The sequence below is a fragment of the Ambystoma mexicanum genome, chromosome 9 (assembly GCF_040938575.1).
Source record: "Ambystoma mexicanum isolate Mex_15411 chromosome 9, UKY_AmexF1_1, whole genome shotgun sequence".
NCBI lineage: Eukaryota > Metazoa > Chordata > Amphibia > Caudata > Ambystomatidae > Ambystoma > Ambystoma mexicanum.
Window position 1 is genome coordinate 1,344,067,093 of NC_090931.1, and position 22,769 is coordinate 1,344,089,861.

Below are 22,769 nucleotides of genomic sequence, written 5' to 3' on the forward strand. Positions count from 1 at the left end.
AATGCAGGCCAATGAATGTCCTTGTAGTCCTGTGTATTTGCGCACTGGACAGGTATCCATATTTTGCAGTAGTTTAATTTTGATTTTGTCTTTGCTTTTTACATATTGATTAAGGAATTGGCGTAAAGACTTGAAAAATTGTTTAGGAATGTTACATATTGACATGCATGTCCATTTGTACACTAGACGTTCTGATTCAGTTGAATGGAGGGGTAATTCTAAGTTTTCAGGACATATTTTTGTAACGAGTACTTCTTGTTCCATTATGGTATTATTAACTTTTTCATAACCTCGACCACTGCTATGTATGGCAATTGTATTTGTTTGCTTTTGCTTGTACGCTTCTTCATTAAAGTATGGTTCTGTGCTCGTAGTGTGACTCCATTCACCTCCGCAGATACTTAAGAAGTTCTTTCTGTTTTAGTTTTGTTAGTGGTTTCATTTTGTTTAACACTAAAATAACTTTCTTTTGAGAAGAATTGCACTATCTATCAACGCTTCTAAAATTAATTTCTTACGATAGGTTTTAAGCATTTAACCTGATTTCTCCCCTGTTTTTATAAGATTTTGAAGGACTCTGTGACGGAACATTTTGGCTAAAATACTTTTCTTGGTATGCTTACTTTGTACTATATTAACATTTAAAGAAGTATTTTTATCTGTAGTGATAGCTGATTTTCTGTTAATTGTTTTTTGGTTTGTTTTACATTTTGATAGAGGAGGCAAAGTTTTTGTACTTGAAACTTCTTGTGTTTCACTAAATGACAGTATTAGCTGTTTTGTTTCAACTTTTTTTACAAATTCTGCTAGAGATGGATGCTTATGTTGGACACTTTTATTTTCATTTGCTCTACTTCTGCGTGGCTTTCTACGGACTTGACTTTTGGTAGGCATTGTTTAGGGTCTGTTGAAAAAAATAAAGAAGGTATGGGTTGGGGTGTTCTGCAATGTATGTGTGCTGTGTGCATGAGTGTTTGAGTAAGATGATGTATGTAATGGTGTCTGTGCATTGGGAACTACAACTAGTAGGGATGTCCATTCTTCAATTCATATGTTACTAAACTCAGGTTCAGATGACAGAAAAAATAAGCTAGTGGTGTGGAGAAGTACAAATAGTAAATCTAATGTATACAATAAAAACAGTTGTTTGCTCTATAATATGAAAATTCTAGCGGTTGAGTTGGGTAATTTGTGTGTCCAAAAGTAGGAATTTGTGCGCCATTCTGGCTGTAAATTGCTGTTTAAGACATGGGGATTTCTGGACAGAATGGTGCCCAATCTCTATTTTTAGGCACCGAAATAGCATGAATAAACTTTACAGTATGTTGGAGTAATAATACAAATATTATGGTGATATTCTACTTACTTTTTTTCTAAAATGAGCAGTTTAATTCTTAGTTCTTCTTTGTTCTTGAAATTCGCTGCTTCTTTTCAGGAGAATGTTCTTCACTGCAATTGTAAAAGAAACAAATGAGTAGTTTTGTTTGTATATAACATTGTTTTTAATTTAGATATTGATTTTTTTAATTGAAATCCTCAGCGCCTTCCTTAAAACCATTAAAACTATCTTATTCACATAAGATATGTCGCACCAGTTCAATACATCTGATATGTTCTTAATGAACAAATTGTATTGCAATGAGTAACTCGATCAAAAAAAGCCAGGAAAAGAATGATGAGAGCAGGCTCACGAGCGGCAACGACAAAAGGCCCTCTGACAGACCTGCTGATATCTGAAGAGAAGTCCAATGAAATGGACTTAGATGAAGCCTCAGAGATGGACCCAGAGCCCGAACTGGAATCCTGTATGCTAGTGCAGCCTGAGCAGCTTCCCGGGAGACGGAAGAACCCGCTGAGTACATACCGCCTGAGCAGATGAATATAGCAAACGACATAAATATGAATCGCATTTGTTTCATCAAGAATTTGTACCATAGTGATAAAAATCCCTGGCTGGCACGTTCTGAGCTACTAGCAAGACTCTATCATATACCGCAACTCCGAGTTTTAAAATCTGCGGATTTCTTATTCATTGAACCCTTATCGGGCCCTAACCCCAATGTCTCTGCCCTATACTGCACCTTTCTGACGACGGCGCAACTGGTCAGAAAATATAAAGAAGAACTGAGAACAGTGGACATAGAAATTAATGTGGATCCGCAGTAGAAGGACCTCTCTGATGATTCAGAGGGCACTGTTACACCTATTCCTCCGGCAAATGAGTCTAAATCTGGGATAGGGGAAAATCCTGCCTTGGCCGAAATACAGCAAATACTTAAGACATTGTTGGAATGCCTCCCGCAACTGTTACAGAAACATTGATGCTTCTCATTACTTACCTGGAACTGCAGAGACTTTGCCCATCTTCTGAGGTCGGAGGGTTCTGCAGATTTATTGTCTCAACATAGCTGCATATGTCTCCAAGAGACATGGTCACTGGATCCCCTATTGCTAGATAGTTTTGTCACACATCAATCATTTGCTAAACAGGGTAGTAAGGGCCGCCCTTATGGTGGCTTACTTATGGGGTTAGTTAATACGACTAAGTCTCAAAAAATTCAGTGTAAAGCTGAGGATCAGCTCTTGGCAGTAGAGGTTGAATATCATGATGAAAGTGGCTTAGGTAGACTTCTTGTAGCTAATCTCTAAAACCCTCCAGGAGCGGTGGCAAGAGACACATTACAGGAGGCAATACAGGACCTACTGTCCTCCTGGTTGCTCAGACCAGGTAACAGTGCTGTTGCTGTTATGGGGGATTTTAATTGCCATATGACAGATGAGGCACGTATATCCTCCAATCCTGATCTTAGCGCAAGCTGTATTATGACACATGGAAAGAGGGAAAAAGAAGGATTAGGTTGGCTGCAACTATTCGAATCTTGGGATCTTGCGATGATCAATGGTCGTACCGTGGGAGATAGGCCGGGGAAATACACTTGGTCTAACGGATCATTGTTTAGCACATTAGATTATTTATTCTTGTGCCCCGAGATGCAGACTAGAGTAGTTGATATGTCTGTTAAGCCCAACGTATGGAGCGACCATGCGTCGCTGCATTGTACACTCCGCTTTCCGATCCTTCCTACTCCTTCTTTGAATATAGGCAGTATTCAAGCCAACCGTACAGGATCAAGAATCGTGTGGTCTGAGACAAACATAAGATTAGCCACTGACGCTCTTAAACCTGTCGCTTCAGAGGGCCTGTGTGATTTTAATCTTATGACGGTAAATGACATAGAAGACTGGATATTGGGATTCTCACGTCAGCATGCCACGGCCAAAAAGGGTCATATGCTAAAAACTGGGGGCACCACACTCCCCTACAATATGGAAATTAGGGATACTAAGAGAAGACTAAGAAGTGAGATCCGAGGCCTGAAATCTCGGAACCTACACAGAGTCCTTTACTGTGAGAAATTAAGAAAAATCAAAAAATCGATATAGAGGTGATATCAAGAACTTAAAAATAATAGAGAGAAACAACAGAAATCAGCGGCTTGTACAAACTGTCTGCTCTAGAAATTCCCACAGCATATGGACATTCTTAAATGAGAACAGAGAGAAGGTCAAAGGCCCACTAATTAACCCAATAAGTGAGGCGATATGGGTAAAATTCCTACTGGACCAAAACTCAGGGGAAGGAGAGATTAGGAGTAGACTTGCGGAGAAGGCACCTATCCATCCGCCTTTCAATGTCTCAGCAGAGGCAATTTTGAACAAAATAGTTGCCCTTAAGTCATCCAGAGCCCCCGGCCCTAATGGGTTGGCTAATGTAGTGATAAAGCACCACCCGTTATTTTGGGCCGACCTGTTCTCTCTACTGTTCCAAAAGATCCTAGCTCAGGGGATAATCCCTCGATCCTGGCAAACTGCCATTCTTATCCCTGTATTTAAAAAAGGCAGTCGCACTGATCCCAATAATTATAGACTTTTATCCATGCTTGACATCACAGGAAAACTTTTCGCCTCGCTACTACTCAGTGAGATGCAAAAATGGGTAGAAAACACCAAAATTCTTAGTAGATTCCAATGTGGTTTCAGGCGAGATTTTTCCACTTCACATAACCTATTGGTCATGGACATATTACGCACACGGGCGCTTAGTACGGGGCAGCCTCTGCTGTATGCCCTCTGTATCGATTTTAAGGCTGCCTTCGACTCCATCCCTCAAACGAGGTTATGGACTAAGCTCAAAATATTGGGACGCCCTTCAGGGCTACTATACTATCTTAGACTGCTCCACCAAAATATCTCGGCATGCCTCCGATTAAACCAGGAAGGCATTAGGACCAGAAGTGTGATCCAAAATAGGGGGGTAAAGCAGGGTTGCATCACAGCACCTCTTATCTACAATCTGTATGTGTACGACATCCCTGCAGTATTAGTCGAGGCCGAAAATTGCCCTCCCAAAATTGGTGAAGCACCATGTGTGGTATTAGCGTATGCGGATGATCTGGTTGTGTTTGATAACACCATAGGCGGCCTTAGGTGTTCTGCTTCTATTTTATGGGACTATGCCAGGATTAATGGTCTGACCATTAATCTAGATAAGACAAAGGTGCTCAGATTCACCAGAAAAAGAGTATCCCGAGTGAATCTGATAGTGCATAAAAACCTCATACTGCATGCGCCATCCTATCGTTATCTAGGAGTGGAAATTGAGCCTCAGGGCAATTATCTGCTCTGTAGCCAGGACTGCATTACTAGGGCAATGCAAGCCACTGCATTAATTTCATCTTTCACCAATAAGCAGGGTGGCTTCACTCTTTGGGGCACCCGCCATTTGTATACTCAAGTCCTTGCCCTTGAGTCGCTGCTTACATTGGACCTAGGGTGGCACCCTTGAGTCGCTGCTTACATTGGACCTAGGGTGGCTTCAAGTGTTGGAGGACAAGTTCTGGCGACGAATATTGGGATTGCCCTCGGGTGTCCCGATGGCCCTAATTAGACTTGAATTGGGCCTTCCCTCACTGAAAGCGATGGTACTGAAAAGTAGAGCAGGGTTGTTCCTTAAGATGGTAAATGGCTCCCCCAATTCCTTAATGACCGTGATCTATCAGGAATTGACTAAAAAATATACCACCTCGCCCCTACATAAAGATATGACTAAATTTCTAACAGACATTGGTTGGACACACAGAGGGGCTACTGTCACTAAGGAAACCCTAAATGCACTTGAAAAAAAAGTGGACCTTTGGGATTGGCTTGAGAATTTTGTTCACCTAAGCAGTCTTAAGACCTATCATTTTGTGAGATACAGACTGTATAATTACATGAAACCTCAAGCCTACCTATACCTCTGTCCCACTAGAAGGCTTAGACGCTTTATCATCTTGTTCCGATTGGAACAATTGCCTACCCTATATTTGACAGGAGCCTGGGAGAACATCCCTGTGGAAGAACGAACATGCCGCCTCTGTAAATCACTAGAATGTCTAGAGACAGCCAGACATCTTCTCGCGGAATGCCAATCATTAAATGATACTATCCCACATTATCTGGGTGAATTTGTGCATGATCCTACAACTATATCTGAAATGTCATTCTGGCTGTACTACACTAACACCTACAACATGCACCTATTCATTGCACTATATAATGTATGGCAACAAGTGGAACTAGGTCTGGCTCTCAGACTAGATCCATCTTAATACTGGGGACGCTAAGACTCTGATTGGGCACTCTATGTGCTATAGGAAGGTGCTTTTGATTAATTATACTCATTTTTACTCAGGTTACAAATTGTTTTATGCAAAAACGTTTTCATATGACTATGTGTAAATATTATAAGGAAAGTTGTGTAATTCTTCCTTCCTTTTAATTGTGTTTCTTTTTTTTTCCTTTCTCTTTTAGTACCTAATGTTGATGTATACTTTTGAATATTCATGATTTGATGTTACTGTTTATAAATTGTAATATGTGTAAAGTTTGAATTTTTATTCAATCTATATCACATTAAAGAATAAAAAAATAAGTAACTGTAACAAACAAAATATCTTTAGTATGTCTTGTGAAATTCATAATGTACCACTGAATACCACCATTTCTGTAACTAAGCTGTTCTAGGTAATAGTGCCTTAATGTCATGCTTAAATTATAGTAATCAAATAAATAAATAAATAAAAAAATGTAATTGTATAAGTATTATTTTTTGCGATATTTGAACATAGAGTGTGCATGCATGCACTTTTGTTTGAATATATGTAGTCTATAAATTTTATTTAAAAAATGTTAGTTTAACATGATTTGATAGTGTGTGTATAAAGAAAGTAAATAGTATAAATGTTTATAAGTGATAGTTGATTTTAGGAAATTGGAATAAAGACAGTAGATTCATTTTACAGATTACACAAGCTAAAAGTCAGTTTGAAAATGTGTTCATGTACTGTACAGAAAATATGCATACCTGTAGTTTGGGTTCATGGATATGCATGGTGCTGCAAGTAGAAATCTTGGAGACTTGTACAGTATTTCTTGTAGATGGTGCTTGCCAATGATATGACACTTCTACTCAGAGAGATTCACAGTACATTTGCAGTGCTGATCTATGATGGTGCAGTTAGATGTAGAGGTCTTGAATGGGATTGGTGCATGGTCATGTGATTTCTTAGCTACATCCAATGAGGGAATGGCACAGAGAGTGAAGTGGAAATGGTAGAAGGGCTGTTCATGTTCCGATATGTCCGCAGACATGGCGGTAGTTCGCAGACAACGGGAGTTACATCCGGGGATTTTTGGGTTCAGAAGTCATGCAAATGAGAATGAGCAGTGAAAGGGATTGGTCAGGAAAGTTTAGTGGGTATGTTGTGCCAGGAGAGAGTTTCTCAGATACTCTTTTTGCTGAGAGAACAACAGATAGCTATGGCTGTGTGTTTCAGAAAACAGATTGTTTGGATTTTGGGAGATTCGTGGATACATTGGTTGAAGGTGCATGCAGAAGGCTGTGGAGTAGCTGTAGATCTTGGATTTCCACATGTGAAAGTACACTGGCATGCAGTACGTGGACTGAAGTGGTTGGACTTGCTACCTCTCTGTGCTACTTTGGAAACAAAGCAACATCCAGACATCATTTTAATTCATTGTGGAGGGAACAGTTTAGGACATGTGTCTGGAATTTCTTTGCAATTTGCTATGAAAGAAGGACTTGGGAAAGTCATGGACACGCTTCCTAATTCTCAAGTAATATTTTCACGGATTGCGCAGAGACAAATGTGGCTTCGTTCTTCTTCATTTGGTCCACAAATGGAAAAAGCAAGGTGCAATGTTAATAAGGCTGTTTGTGCATTTCTAAGAGATTTTGGCATGTCCTCTTTTCACAATGAAAATATTATGTTTCGTAGTACATATATTTTTCGCAGAGATGGAGTCCATCTTACTTATGCTAGCAATCAGATTTTTCTGAGAAAGTAGGTGTTAAGTATTTATAATTTTTGACATACAAACACCTCCCAAAGGCTCTTTTCAGAGCCACCACTTCTTCCCAGAGAAAAATGCAATGGTAACAATAGGGTAGCACCCCAATTTTTTTAATGTTCGCGAACTGTCCGCAGACTTTTAAGAAATACAAAGGGCCCTGCTTTATTTATCTTCACTTCTATTTTTTAACTGTGAAAGGCGGCTCTGAAAAGAGCCTTATTTTTTTTGATTTTTGTAATTTTGTATTTTTTTGTTTTTTTTTAGACACAATACACTGGGAGAGGAGGAGAAAGGAGGGAAAAGGGGGGGGCACCAACCACAGGGATAAGAAAGGGCGAGCTGAGAGAGGAAGATGTAGCGTGGGTTTTATTTGGGTAGTGAGCAGGTCTTCTCGTGCTCTGAGACGATAGTCTCAAAAGCACTCTGAAGTCGCTCCCCCCTGCAGAGTACTGTGTCACAGTACATACAAACAACTGTGACCCTCGAAAGGTAAGGGTCATCAGAATTCTGTATGGCCTGTGAGGCAACTTGAGGAAGACGCTGTCCCACAGAGGTGGTCCTTGTGGTGACAGGATCAGAAACGGAGGATGAAGTAGAGGAAATCAACCTACTACGTTCTTTGCAAGGTACAACCTTGTGAATAGCCCCAGAGGGAAATGAACTCAGGTGTCGCTTCATGGTCGTGGTCCCAAAGCTGTACGAACCGTGCTTCCCGCGACTGAGTATCATTTTACACTCATTGCAGATAACACGGTTCGCATGAGCCTTAGGACCATTCCCATAAATGGAAAATAACCGCCACACCCAAGACTCGGGTAGTAGGGATTTCCTCTACCTTATTCTCATCATCCTCTTCTTCCTCCTCTGCATTCTCACTCCTGTTCCCCTCTTCAGGCACTTGGGAAGGTGGTGGTGGTGGAGGGGGTGGGGGTGGTGCTGAAGCAGGTGCAGCACCAGGTGGCAGTTCTGCAGCCAGGGATGCCATCTCGATGGTGTAATCAGCAAGTTGCTGGAGAAATAGCTGTGCTCTGAAGAATAGCCAGAAACACAATGAGAATAAGCTCTAGGGCGTGGTCTTTTATAGGGGTGCTTGTACGCGGTTCACGGATATGCGCGCTCTCCGCGGACAGATCGAACACAAAACAGGGTTCAAAAAGTTTCAAAAGATATGTAGAAACTCAGGATTACTATGTGGGACTTGTGCCATGATGAGTTTTTATGGAAAAATATTGTAGATTACTCGAAAACGTACTTTTAAATTGTTCGGGGACACGAACAGTGTCCGCATTCAGAACACGCGATCAGCATGGGTGCGGTCACATGATCCCTTCGCGAACAGGTCCGCGAAGGAAGCTCCTGTCCGCAGGACTCCAAATGCACGGACATTGGTTTGCGCATGTGCGTTGATGTTCTACGGACAGTGTTCGGGTCCTGAATTAATTAAAAGTGCGTCACACATCAAACGAACATTGCGTATGTTCTAGAACAGTTTAAACTTGCTAGCGAACACTACGGACAGATATAGTGTTCTTTAGGACACTTCCATTTTCGTTTGATTACGAACTTTTCAGGACATCAATTGTGTTCTTAGAACAGTTTAACTTGCTAGCGAACATTACGGACAGGTATAGTGTTCTTTAGGACACCTCCATTTTTGTTTAATTACGAACATTTCAGGACACCAATTAGGTTCTTAGAACAGTTTGAACTTGCTAGCGAACAGTACGGACAGGTATAGTGTTCTTTAGGACACCTCCATTTTCATTTAATTACGAACATTTCAGGACACCGCTTGTGTTCTTAGAACAGTTTCAACTTGCTAGCGAACAGTACGGACAGGTATAGTGTTCTTTAGGACACCTCCATTTTCGTTTAATTACGAACATTTCAGGACACCAATTGGGTTCTTAGAACAGTTTGAATTTGCTAGCGAACAGTACGGACAGGTATAGTGTTCTTTAGGACACCTCCATTTTTGTTTAATTACGAACATTTCAGGACACCAATTGGGTTCTTAGAACAGTTTGAACTTGCTAGCAAACAGTACGGACAGGTATAGTGTTCTTTAGGACACCTCCATTTTCATTTAATTACGAACATTTCAGGACACCGCTTGTGTTCTTAGAACAGTTTCAACTTCCTAGCGAACAGTACGGACAGGTATAGTGTTCTTCAGGACACCTCCATTTTCATTTATTTATGAACATTTCAGAACACCCGCGCTGTCCGCAGACATCTACATAGTTTTTAAAAAAATAAAAAATGGGAAGTAATTACAACACAATATAAAAATGTAACTTTATTTCACATATGTTAATAATTTATGACAGAGAAGGTGAGGCAGAAACAGAAACAAAAACAGGAGAATTAGGGGTTTCAACATGATTGGTATCAGGCGAAGAAGGGATGGAAGTCTCATCAAAACGTTTTGGATTATGGAGAGGGTTTGGGGATAATTGACTGGGATATGGTGAGGGGGGACAAGTACATGTGGGAAAATGGTATGAGGTTTTTGTTTTAAAATGATCCTCAACAAAAGTTTTCAAATTATTAAAATTGCTCAATAATACATCCATTTTTTCTTTTAAGCTGTCAAGCATGTTTTCCATAACAGTTTCTTTAGACATACTTTCTATTTTGGAATGCTCTGTACAAAAAGAAATATATAAGTTAAATATATATAAAATAATAACAATTAAATGGTTCATATTGTAAAGTGTGTGCCATTAGCTTCACTATTTTCTGACATTTCGTCATGTGGGAAGTGCTCCTCTAGCCATTCCAGAGTACTAGACATTTCTGTGAGAAAAAAAAAATATATAATATTTTTTTTTTAATCTAATACAGAAAGTTTATAAAGATATGAGTAAAATGATGTACACTTACTATTTCAGGTAAAATATGTTCTGAGTACTCTGTAGGTCTGGTCTTGGTCTTAGTTGTGGAGTGTCTGTGAGGTAATTATGTTGGAAGCCTATTTATCTTCTCTTGGTATATTCCATTTTAGAATATATTGTTTTTAAATGAATGGTTAGTGCGGTACATATATGGGTTACATTTCTTATATATTACTACATATAATATGTATGTGTACTACTTTGTGAATTTTTTAAATGTTATCATGTTGTAATATAACAATTAAACATACCCCCCCAGACTTTTTAGCTAATGGTACTGTTGTCCGAATATGTCCGCGGACATCAAAAATATTTGCGGACTTTACCTTCAGTAGAAGTGGTTCAGTATGTTCCATATTACATGTACATAAAGTCAAAGTTACTATTGTTAAGCTTTGGTACTAAAAACCTATGAAATTCAGTGAAAAAACTTTGTTAATGGGACATTATGGTTAAGTTGTGCTACTAAAAACCTATGAAATTCAGTGAAAAAAACTTTGTTAAAGGGACGTTATGGTTAAGTTGTGCTACTAAAAACCTATGAAATTCAGTGAAAAAACTTTGTTAAAGGGACGTTATGGTTCCAAGTAAAACCGAAAAACCCTTGAAATTCGCCAGTTATGGTAAGATAAGCAACCATAACTCGCGCCACCACCGTGCACTGCTAAGACTAACACCCAGGACATCAAAGATGACATCACAAATGTCATTGATGACATCACTGATGACATCACATGTGCATTTATCTTTCATGAAAAGTCTGTACAAGGATTTCTTATTGTAATTTTAATTAAAAAAGTGTCAAGGATTATTGGAATAAATATCAAGTGCTAATTCGTCCATCCAGTATACTAAGGTGCTCGTGTAGAAACATAGGCATTGTGTGAAGCATACATGATGGAGGTGCAATATTCATAAACTTGCCATGTTGAATAGTGAAATGATACCTGTTTTCTTATTAGACTTTTGCATACTGTGAAACATGTGATAAGTAGATAATAAAACCCACTTACTACATAATTGCATTATTATAGACAAAACACAAAGAGACAACACCACATACAAATATGAGTATATACAAGGAAATTGAAGTAAGAAAAAAAACAGCAGTAGTAGCAAAAAGTGTTCATAACCTAACTGATTACCTTTATGCAGAAAAATGATTGCTCTGTTTCAAACCTGCTACTTACCCTATGTATATATATATATATATATATATATATATATATATATATACATATATATATATATATATATATATATATATATATATATATATATATATATATATATATATATATATATATATATATATATATATCACATGATGTGCCTGGAATCTAAGGAAAGTAGTGTGAATACAAGATATAAAAATAGGAACATATACAGGGAAAGTACAGTAATAAAAAACAACAGAACTATCAGAAAGTGCTGATAACTCTACTGATTATTTTAATGCACAGAAAGGATTGATGTCTTTCAAGCTTGTGTCTTCCCCTATGTATATGTTTCATATGATATGACTGGACCCTAAGGGAATAATTGTAAGAACATACTTGAAGGATAAGTCTACAAATATACGACCTTTTCCAATTTTAATTCCTGACTGTTACTGAAGAAAACCATGTGGCCTAGATATGTCAGTAAAGGAAAAAAGGGGGAGCAAGACAATCAGTGATGTCATCAATGACATTTGTGATGTCATCTTTGATATCCTGGGTGTTAGTCTTAGCAGTGCACGGTGGTGGCGCGAGTTATGGTTGCTTAGCTTACCATAACTGGTGAATTTCAAGGGTTTTTTGGTTTTACTTGGAACCATAACGTCCCTTTAACAAAGTTTTTTCACTGAATTTCATAGGTTTTTAGTAGCACAACTTAACCATAACGTCCCTTTAACAAAGTTTTTTCACTGAATATATATATATATATATATATATATATATATATATATATATATATATATATCTATGCCATACAGGCATCTCTTGTAGTGACTTATCAAAAACAAGAACAAGATTGTGCCTACATGGGTGTCAGGATTCGCCCATGGAAGCTGTGGAGCTCATAGCGTCTCTGATACTAGTATACTGTTGGTCTAGTCCTCAGCCAACATGGCGTCTCTGGACTATAAGACACAACCACGCCCCTTTCCCGGCGCGTTGTATCTGTGTATTCCTTCAGACTCTTAAACGCTGCGAGCTACGGACCGTCCTTCCACAGTTCTTCCCAGAGTTTCCCACTTAGCCTTTGGCTATCCTTGCTTCATTTTTCTGCCGAGTGTGTTCCCCTGCCTCCGTTCAGTCTGCCCTTCATTTCCTCTTTTCTCACCCTTCTCGCCTGTGTTCTAGTTTCTGGCTTCCTTCGTTACATTCTTTCTGTCCTGTCCGCTCGTTCTGTATTTCGCACTTACGTGGTGTTGTTTCAGCTGTATTGTTTTCTAGTTTGTTTCCCTGACCGCGGCACTATTTTTCCTTTCATTTCACAGCGCCGCGGCACTCCCGTCTTGTTCGCGGTTGCGGAGCTGTTTATTTTAGGCATCCGCGATCTCGACTTGGGTGCCTTCACTCCCTGGGTTCTGCCAGAGCTCCCAGTAAGTGGGAACTGTTTCTGTATATATCTCCTTTCTTTCTTCCAAGATCCTAGTATTCCCCTCTTCAGACTCCTATCGAAGTCCAAGCTTCCTTATACCGTTCTCCGCTACATAACCGGAGGTTGCTCAGTAAAGACTCCAATTTATCTACAGTCTGGACTATCCATCTCAAAGAAGAAATACATCCTACCAGGGTTTTTTGTGCCTTTTCGGCTTTTTCCCTGCCACTGGAGGTCTGGCTCCTCGGGGTTCCCCTTGGACAGGAGTTCCTTCCCTGTCAAGGTGGCCTCTGAGGGAGCCAGGCCTTAGTTACGCACTAAGAAAAAGAAGACATCCCAAAGGCAGTCGCCTGTCGAAGACAAGAAAGCTAAGAGAAGGCCCACCACAGAAACCAAGGACAACCCTTCAGAAGGCTCAGGTGAGGAGGAGGTTGGGAAAGGAGAGTATTCACCTGGTGAGCCTGACAATGGGTCTTAGCGATGACAAAACATACAGGACCTGATAGCTGAAATGATGTCACATGGTTCTATCTCCCTTTTGGGATGGCATAGATAGAGCGCAGCATTAGGTCTATTGTTTATGTGCACCACCTGACATCCCGTTTAGTTCCTCAATATTTGTGGGACTGGGTTCTCAAGTAACCAGAGCAGGTGGAAAAGCCTAAACAGGCCGTAACCCTATGACCACTAAACACAGCAATTCACTAACTTGCCGCAATGCGTCTAAAAAGTCGGCGCGGTCTGCGTTGGAACAAGGGAAAAACGTCTGCAGGCCGGGGGCCGTTACAGAGTTACTTACTCAAAATAGTAGGCGGCCAGTCCCTCAGAGTTCAGAAAGGTGCTCACCGTATCATCCTGTGAGCGCTGCTTGTATCTGGGTATTTTATACAGACCGGGCATGTCACGTGGGCCAGTCACATGCCCAGACCTGGTCTTCATCGTCGTGATGACGTCAGAGGTGTCGTGGGTATGTGAATGCCGATGGTCTCTGTGAGCTCTGTGTTCCAACCTCAGAGGAAGGACAGGCGGGGCAGGCATCTTGGCAAGACATGTTTTAAAGCGTGGAGCTGGAGCGTGTGGAATAGACAAGAAGGTGGCTATTCAAGAGAGGATATATGCTTTGCTCATGTTGCCTCATTCCACAACAGGTGTGAACCACTTTGAACAGATGAGGGGTCGTAAGGCGAATACCAAGGTGATTACGCCATGGCTGGGAAGAGAGACAGAGTCGGATTGTGTGGGGGATAAGTTGAGGAAGAGTTTGAAGAAGAAGAAAGAGAAGTGGGTGATGAGAGAGAATGTGAGACGGGGATGGGGAAAGCAATAATTGAGAGTGGAGTGTGGTGACTGGGTGAGGATAAAGAAAAGGGTAATTAAGAGGGAAGGAATTGTGTTGTACTCAGATCCCATCCGGGTGGTGGCTGTACTTAAGGGTGCGGTGCGAGTTAGTGGTGGTCGGGTGTGGAATAAGAATAGGATTGCAGTGGTGAAGAGAGGGTGTGCTGGTTAGACGAAGGAAGGTGTGTTATGATGTACTTAGGCTGAGTGAGGAGTGTGATCTAGGCAACACTCCATACAGAACGTTATTATACAATTGAGATTTCAGGCACAGCAGTTGGTGGAGAGATACAAGGGGAGAAGCTATGCTGGGGGTCTGCTGTTGTTAATTCTTAAATAAACCTCTATATATATATATATATATAAGCAAATTCTCATGTCCATGGTCTATATTCAACAGAAACCCTCTTTGAGGAACTTGGGAAAAACAATGCTCTAAATAAAGTAATCTTTCAAGACAGAGCCATGTGTAAGGAAGGCATGGTATCAAACAGTGAAGACAGACACAGTTCAAGGGTGTTTATTGAACTTCAATGGGTTGATTGAACGCCTATCTAATCCTAAATCCAAGGATGGTAGCAAGATACAACCACCAAATAATAATAACGCAGTCCCAGTCAAGTCTCTGTGAAATAAAAGGCCCGACACTAATAAACCTGTTGCCAATCCTTACTTGTAAATACAAAGGGTGTGGAACAATTGTGTATGCAAAAAGAAAAGTGTTCAAGAAATGATATGTCAGGACGGTTCATCAGTTGGCTTCCCTTCTCCAAGTTTTCAGCACGCGACAAGGTGGCACATTCGAGCTTCACACACACTCTGGCTACTCTGCCACGAGCATACAGTTCAAAGCAAAGGTATCAAGGCCTTCTGCCAAAGCCTCTTTTCCAATAACAGTCTCTTACTGCAGAGGGCCTGCCGTAACAAACAAATATCAAAGTTCCAATATTATCAGGATTTTCACATGCATATGTTCTCGCTTGCAGTATTAATCATGGGTCTCTCTCCTTCAGGCTCTGACCCCTTTTTACCACAATGTTCACAATTGTCTCCCTCGTTCGGGTTCGGACCCCTTTAGCACAATGTTCACAATTGGTCTCCCTCATTCAGGCTCAGAGCATGGATCTCCCTTGTTCAGACTCGGATAATGGATCTCCCTCATTCAGGCTTGGATCCCTTGTTCACAATATTCAAATGTGGTCTCCCTCGTTCGGGCTCGGACCATGTAGTCACAATTTCTATGGTTTCCTCTTGATATCAAAATCAAAGACTTTCGAATGTGCAATAGGTTTTGCGTAAAACGTTTCAGGATCACTTTGATTCAATGATCAATCTTCTACTTTCGTTTCTACCACTTCTTGGCAGGATACCTTACAGAGACCTTCGATTGAGCACATTCAAAGTGCCGGACCACTGTCAATGGTATTGTATCTTTCCTTCTCAAGTTCAAACATTCATCAGTTGTTTAGCTTTACTCGTGTCTTTCATCACCCGCATTTAACAATGTTCACTCGAGTGCTCGTTCTACAATGTTGCCACTTGCAACCTTGACTTCAACACAGACCGGTCTTGTATCGGCCTCCCCAACTCACCGGCTGTGTTGATCTCTCTGGTGCTTCTTTGCTCTGGAAGCCAAGGACAATGCCACAGCGGCTGCTGCTCCTCACTGCTTTGGCCAGTTACGCAGGAGGACCTCTGGTATGTCAGACACACAATGCAGGATTCTTCAGTCTGGTTTCCTGGCCTTACACTTTCTGACTTGAAGGTTTCTTGAAAGCAGCAGTTTCTTACAGAAAAGGTCAAGGGTATTTCCCTCCTTGTGAACCCTTCTTGGTTTGTCGTCTTTTTCCCTTGTTCAGCTACCGACTCGAAACTGCTATTCCTTTGTGTGCATTTCCTTGCTCAGAATGTGCTCTCGGGCTCCACCGTTTATCCATGTGGGGAAGTATAATGGAAGTCAGGTGTGACTGATTGTCAATAATTGGCTGAATTTACCTGACCATAGTAGCGGGACATGTCAGGTACACTACTCAGGTGTGAGTCTGTTTTCTCTTATAGTGGGCTGTCTGTGTGGAAGTGTTTGTGAAGGGAAGGGGAGGGAGGGTAAAGTTCCCATGTATCCTATCTGGTAGGATGGGGTAAAGGTGTTGCGGGGGGAGGCGTACTGCGTCTCCCCATCCAGTGTCCCACTCCCACTCCCAGAAGACTCCTCACTGAGGTGATCCTCACACACTGGTCCACCCCCAGGAACTGTAACCAAAGACGATGGCTGTGTCCTTGCCACCTGGATGACAGATCCCCGGAGACTAGAGGGTGAGACACATTTTGGTTTCTCACACAGGCCTAGACTAGTTTGCACCGTTCCTCTGAAAAAGGCAGCTAATTAAAAAGGTTATACACCATATTTATCCAAGCACTAATACGGTTCATGCCAACTTGATGCTCTCTGGGTTTTCTAGCACAGTGCCCTGAGGCAAAGACTAGGGGCTTCATGCAGCCTTTCACCTAATCTTTCTCGGAATTGCATAAATAGACATGGTGGTGATGGAATGGTGGAAAAAAGCTTTATTCACAGGCACCCCACATCACAAGTGATCAGCAAGGCTTGCAGATAGGGAGAACTTGCTGTTCTTCAATCCGAGCCATTTTGAAACTTGACCTCATTTGCCATAGCAATTATCTCTACCCTCCTACAGATTCAAGAGTGCAGACAACACACAACACTCCTTCGAAAAACTAACACAGAAGACAACAGCGACAAAAGACAGTACAATCCTGATGACAACACATTGCCCTGAAAATATCTCACTGCAAGCATGATGCTTTGTGCCTTGGTTCCTTGCAAAGTCACTCCATAGAATCCTCCCAACCCTTCTACCTTTAGTGTATTCTCTTTACCCTCACAACCCACACCACAGTCCTCACACAATGCCCGCAGGAAATATAGGACCGTGGCGCACCTGAACTCCCACCATCCAAACACATCATCTCATGGGGCTCCAAGTTCATATGCTCATCATTATACTTTCAACTGAAGTTCCATGTACGACTTCTCTCTGGTAATAACATGAGTCATTACCACAACATGAGCAACATGAGTTGCCTTTGGTTAGGCAACATCAATGCCATACTTAAGGACCTCACCTACTACATATATATCGCTTGTGTTAGCCTCAAACCATCACCAAGTCTTTTATGTAACTACCACTGACTGTTTGCAACCAATTCATCCTTCCCAGCCTAAACTTGCTACCTGTCCTTCTTCAGCTCAGCAGTATGAACTGGAATTAACTAGTAACCTAACGGGGCGTGAACTAAACATCCAGCGCCTTCGATGACAAATGAAGGAACACTTTCTTTGTCCAATATGTTAGCTCTCTGTGTTAATCCATTAGCCCTTGGATTATACAATGCTTTGTGGTGATGTGCAACACGTACTTGAAAAAGATCTCTGCCGTCTCTCTTTAGCAGAAACCCACACAACTGTCAGTGACCCCGAGTTAGACGTTGGAGGTCATCACGACCTTGGAGGTAGCCATGTCGCTATTTGTGGCATGGCTACCCCCATTCCGGGTGCCGGGTCCGGGTTCCTGGAATGGGGAAATACCGGGCCATTCCGACCTTGGAAGGCCCGGTACTTCCCCATTCCAGGAACCCATCCCCATTCCCATTCGAGCCCCCATAGGGCTCAATGGGAATGGGGAGCATGTTAGCAACGGGCCCGTTAATAACAGCAGAGCATGCTGGACCGCTCAAGGGACCCGCTAAAGACGCCTGGTAAAACCAGGCATCCTTAGCGGGTCCCGCCAGCGGAACTCGTAATGAGGCGGTAGGGGGGGTTAATGGGGCCGGCAGCCCGTTAACCCCCTACCGCCAGGATCGGAATGAGCCCCTTGACTCTTAAAGATTTTTCCCAAAATTGCACTGCACTCATGGTTGTGACCCTTGCTGCGACCCTTGCTTGCTCAATCCATAATGAATAATAATCCAACAGCACTAAAATGTGTCTGCGTGTTACCACCAATGTGGAGATGAGTCTTAATTTTGAGCCCAACCATTTCCAGTGCAATTCCTGTCACCTCAGAGGCTGCACAAGAGATACTCGCACTTTCCGAGCCTCGCTGACGGTGGAAGTGCAACTCATTTTGTCTCCCACAATCCCCCTTAAACTAGCAGAATGCCCTTCATTAATATAATGCATCTACAATGGCGGTGACCTCCTTTATAAACAGGAACAGGGCACCTGGGGCGGCTGAGTTCATGTCCACAGAAGAGACAAACGGTGGGGGGATGTATGGGTGTATAACACGTGCAAGGGCCAAATCTGCAGACCTTCAAAATATTATCTCAAAGGCAGACTCGATCCAGATGACCTGGAAACATTTTGCTGCATCATGCATCTACCCTTCCTAGGCAAAGGACTGAGCTGACTGTCTGCCATCTAGTTTAAAAAAGGGTAATTGACTGTGACACAAATTCAAACACAAACATTGTACAGAAGACCAAAACAGTATGGTACCAGCTAGCGCTTTTCTGCAAAGATAAACCTTTCATCACATCATTATAGTCCAAACCCAGCCCATCTATTACTTGTACAGAGGAAGCACCCTACTTACAGTAGTCCCACATGCTTCCTTGGCATCTCTGAAATCCGTTCAGCCTGCTTCATCATGTCCATCATAGGATTAAGAAGATGCAACATCCCCCCGCCATCCTCAAGGAAACATATGGCTATCCGTTCAAGCATGCAACATGTTCAAGACATCCTGCATCATCTAATAATGACTCATAACCAAAACACCACTCTACCTGGTGTGATGCATCTGGACAATTCATCCCTTATCCCCAGCGATAGCCCACCCCATTTGAGGCTAGGGAGGTGAGCCTGCTACGCAAGACTCTGCCTATAGGTCTGGGAAAGTAGGACCTCACTGGGAGTGACTCCCCTCTTGGGGACAAGGACTCCCATTTCAGCATGGAACTCCCGGTCAAAACTATCCTTTCTGCATATATGGATGTCGGAAAGACTGTTGCATTTCCTGTTACAACTAAAATGCACACAGATTCTTCCTGGACTCTATGGGCTTCAGGTAATGGTAAACCTTGCCTTTGTGCCATGATCAAGGAAGAAAGACATAATTTAATTGATTTGAATGATGTATATAAGAGGAGAACAAACTGTAAATGGAGGAGGAACTCCCCCGCTGGGAGGAGAGCAAGTGCTACGCAGAAGCGAACCCCTGGAGCATAGACGCCCTGGTGGGGCAGAGAAATGTTGAGCCTCAGAGCCAGCAGAGGCGTGCTGAGCGAGAAACCTGCTAGCTGGAGGCTGGAGGACGGGTACTTTGACCGAGCAAGCAGTTCTGGTCAAGGGGAAGGAGAGGACCCACACCAACCATCTTCATGGGTGAAATGACACCTGAAGAGCAGTGTGGTGGCCCTGGATCCCAGCAGCCAATGCCGAGACCCGAAAGAAAAGAGGAGCACCTGAGGTCCAGCCAACAAGCGCCTTTGCCACCACGAGAGGTACAGACAGGGAAAGAGATGCTGTGGACGTGTGGATGCGAGCGAGTTATATGAATGTGGGTATTCAGGAGGAGCCAATCCGACGAAGGTACGAAAGACAAAGTGAATGTAGCAGGCACATGGCCCAACTAATCCAGAGAGAAAGGAATATGAACAATGTGATGCAAGGCAGGAATAACCGCCAAACATATGAAAGGTAATGAAAACGTAATGGGCACCCGGCCCCACTAACCTAGAGAAAATAGATATGAACACTATAATAGCCGCCAAAAGTATGAGAAGTGAAGAAAAGGAGAGGGGCACACAGCCCCAATAAACAAGAGTGGAAACGATACAGACACAGTGTCCAAGTTGAAACAACCACTACGAGTATAAAGGAAGCACAGCCACATGGCCTATGTATATACAGAGTGAAGAGAATGTGAATACTGTGCAACCCTGACCACAAAATACATGAAATAACGGGAAGCTGTATTCCCTGTTTGGGCAGAAGCCCTAAGCAAAGTTTGTATTGAGAAATAGGACACTTAACCACAGAGCTACCTGACTTTCGGAAGTCTCAACACTACAAAGATGGAAAAGAAAGAAGTGTAAATTCAAAGCATTCTGGAGGGATTGGAACATTTTAAAAATCAGAAACTGCTTCCTTATCCAATGGAGAGGGAAACCCAGACCGAGGATATTTGTTACTTTTTCCAAAAGGATTTGATACTAATGCTGTGATGACAATCTGCAAGAACAAGTCAAATACGGGTGGCGGAGGCAGCACTCCATACCGAAGCTATTACATAAGCCTCCCTTTTCTTTTTAGTTAGGTATTTTTTTCTAAAGTGGTAGTGCCATTTAGGTACTTAGGATTCAGGCAGAAGACGACGTTTTGCTTGGATATGACGTGCAACTTCCCTCGCAGTCATATGGCAAGTTAAGAGTTTTCTTTTAAATTGAATACAACGTTTTTTGTACATGTCACCAAGTTGTCCAACTCCTTCTTCTGGTTCACCACACTGGCCATAAAATTCACTATTCTGGAGGCCAATGAACCACCGGAGCTACACACATTGCTAGTCTAAAACAAACAAAGACATAATAGACACCCTGTCTTTGAAACAAGTTAGAAACACAGATAAAACTGGCACCCTCCATCCTACACTGATGGAAGGCCCTGAAGACCCTCTTCAAAGAGAATTTGGCCAATCACTGATCACTCCATTAAACCCTCCATCTCCCCTTTAGGGTTCTAGCTCTCCCCTGCTCTTCTTACCCATTTTAGTCACCTCTGAAGCCACAGAAACCTACCAATAGCCCCAGGGGTTGCTTCTGACAGTGCAGCAGTCAACTCTTCAGTTGGAGTCTGGAATTCTGTTTTGGCAGAGCTTTGAAGTCCTTTGCTACAATCTTTCTACAGTTTGAAGCTCGTTTGAGAGCTGGAGGCGTGGCCCGAAAATTAAGTCCACTCTACAAAACATCACATCCAGCGCAGAGCGCGCACGTCTTGCATTGTGGGTTTCTGGCAGTGCAGTATTTTGGCGAGTGAAGCGAGAGAGCCAGTTGCTTTATATCTAAGCTTGTCAGTAATTTATTATTTGTTGATGGTGAAGCAATGCAAAACACTATATGTACGATCTTCGGAGTTGGGCTTAAGGTGTCACTCGCATCTCCATTACAAATGCCACAAGACTGCTCCATTCCCGACCATTAACTCCGCCACATGGCTATGGAATTGCCTTTGCCTCCATCTCTGGGCAAAGGAACCTCACAGAACATAGAGAATCTTCCTTCCTGCCCGCCCCTGAACTCTGTACCAGACAACACAGAGCAAACAGCCCATAAGCAAATGAGGGGAAAATAAACTAAAACCAAAACCAAAATAAATGATATTTCCCTTCTTCTCATGCCTCCCTCCCCCATTCCAGCAGAAGTCCATTTCCTTCACGTCTTGAACAGAGAAAACTGTCAGAGGACAGAAGCGTGCACCATTCTTCAAATTTGGTGCAGGCAACTTCTAACTGGGTTATACCGCAAAGGATGAACACTGTGATAACGTGTGTTGAATGACTATGAGAGCTCAATACCCGATGATAGGCTCTCCTGCCCAGATTTAACTGAAATCTCAGTTTATGACTCGTTTCATTTTCTGCTAATACTTCAACTCCTGCACCAGGACAGCCCAGACGCCTATCGGCAATGCTAAGGCATATACATTTAGAGGAGACGGAAGATATTGACAAAAGCAAAAGCAAATTTGAGGAAATAAATCAAGCTTTGTGCATATTGGTATGCCTTAACAACAGATTGAAAATGGAGTCAAAAAATCAAACGACTCTGCTGGAGTCCCTGCTTTTAAAATTGTATAATATAGGGATCCAAAATAAGATCAAGACTTTCCTCAATGCGAAACATCCTGAGCGTAACAAGAAGTAATTTCAACAAGAAGGTAAAGTGATGTGTGTTAATGAAACACAAAAGGAATGCCAGTTTGCCCAGAATTGCTCCTAACAGGAAGACCACCCTCTTTGAATGTATTCAGAGGGGGAGAATAACCTCATATAAGCCAATGCATTTCAGAACTTTAGTTTCTCCCTACCTGAAGCTACGGCTCTGCAGTTCTCATAGCGGCAGGTAGAGATGGATCTACCCAGATAGTCACAGAGATTACCACAAATTCCCAGACTCCAAAAGGCTTTTTGCACAGCCAGTGTCCAGCCCTGAAGACGGACTAAAGTTCCAAAATGCTTTGGCTCATATTGTTGGGACACACACCTGTGGACGCACACTGCCTATTTTACAATTGAAGCAACTGGGAAACTTTTTACTAAAGAGTCATGAACTATCATTTCTGAAACTATGAACTTAATGTGAACCATCAGCAAACAACTGCAACTTATCTAAAGAACAAAAGGAGGCTGGTGCATGCTTGTATTAATAAAAGGGAGATGATATGTGTTTGTCTCCTTCAATGTCTTCCTATGAGGTCTCTTCCTTGTCCCAGTGTTGAGGTGGTGC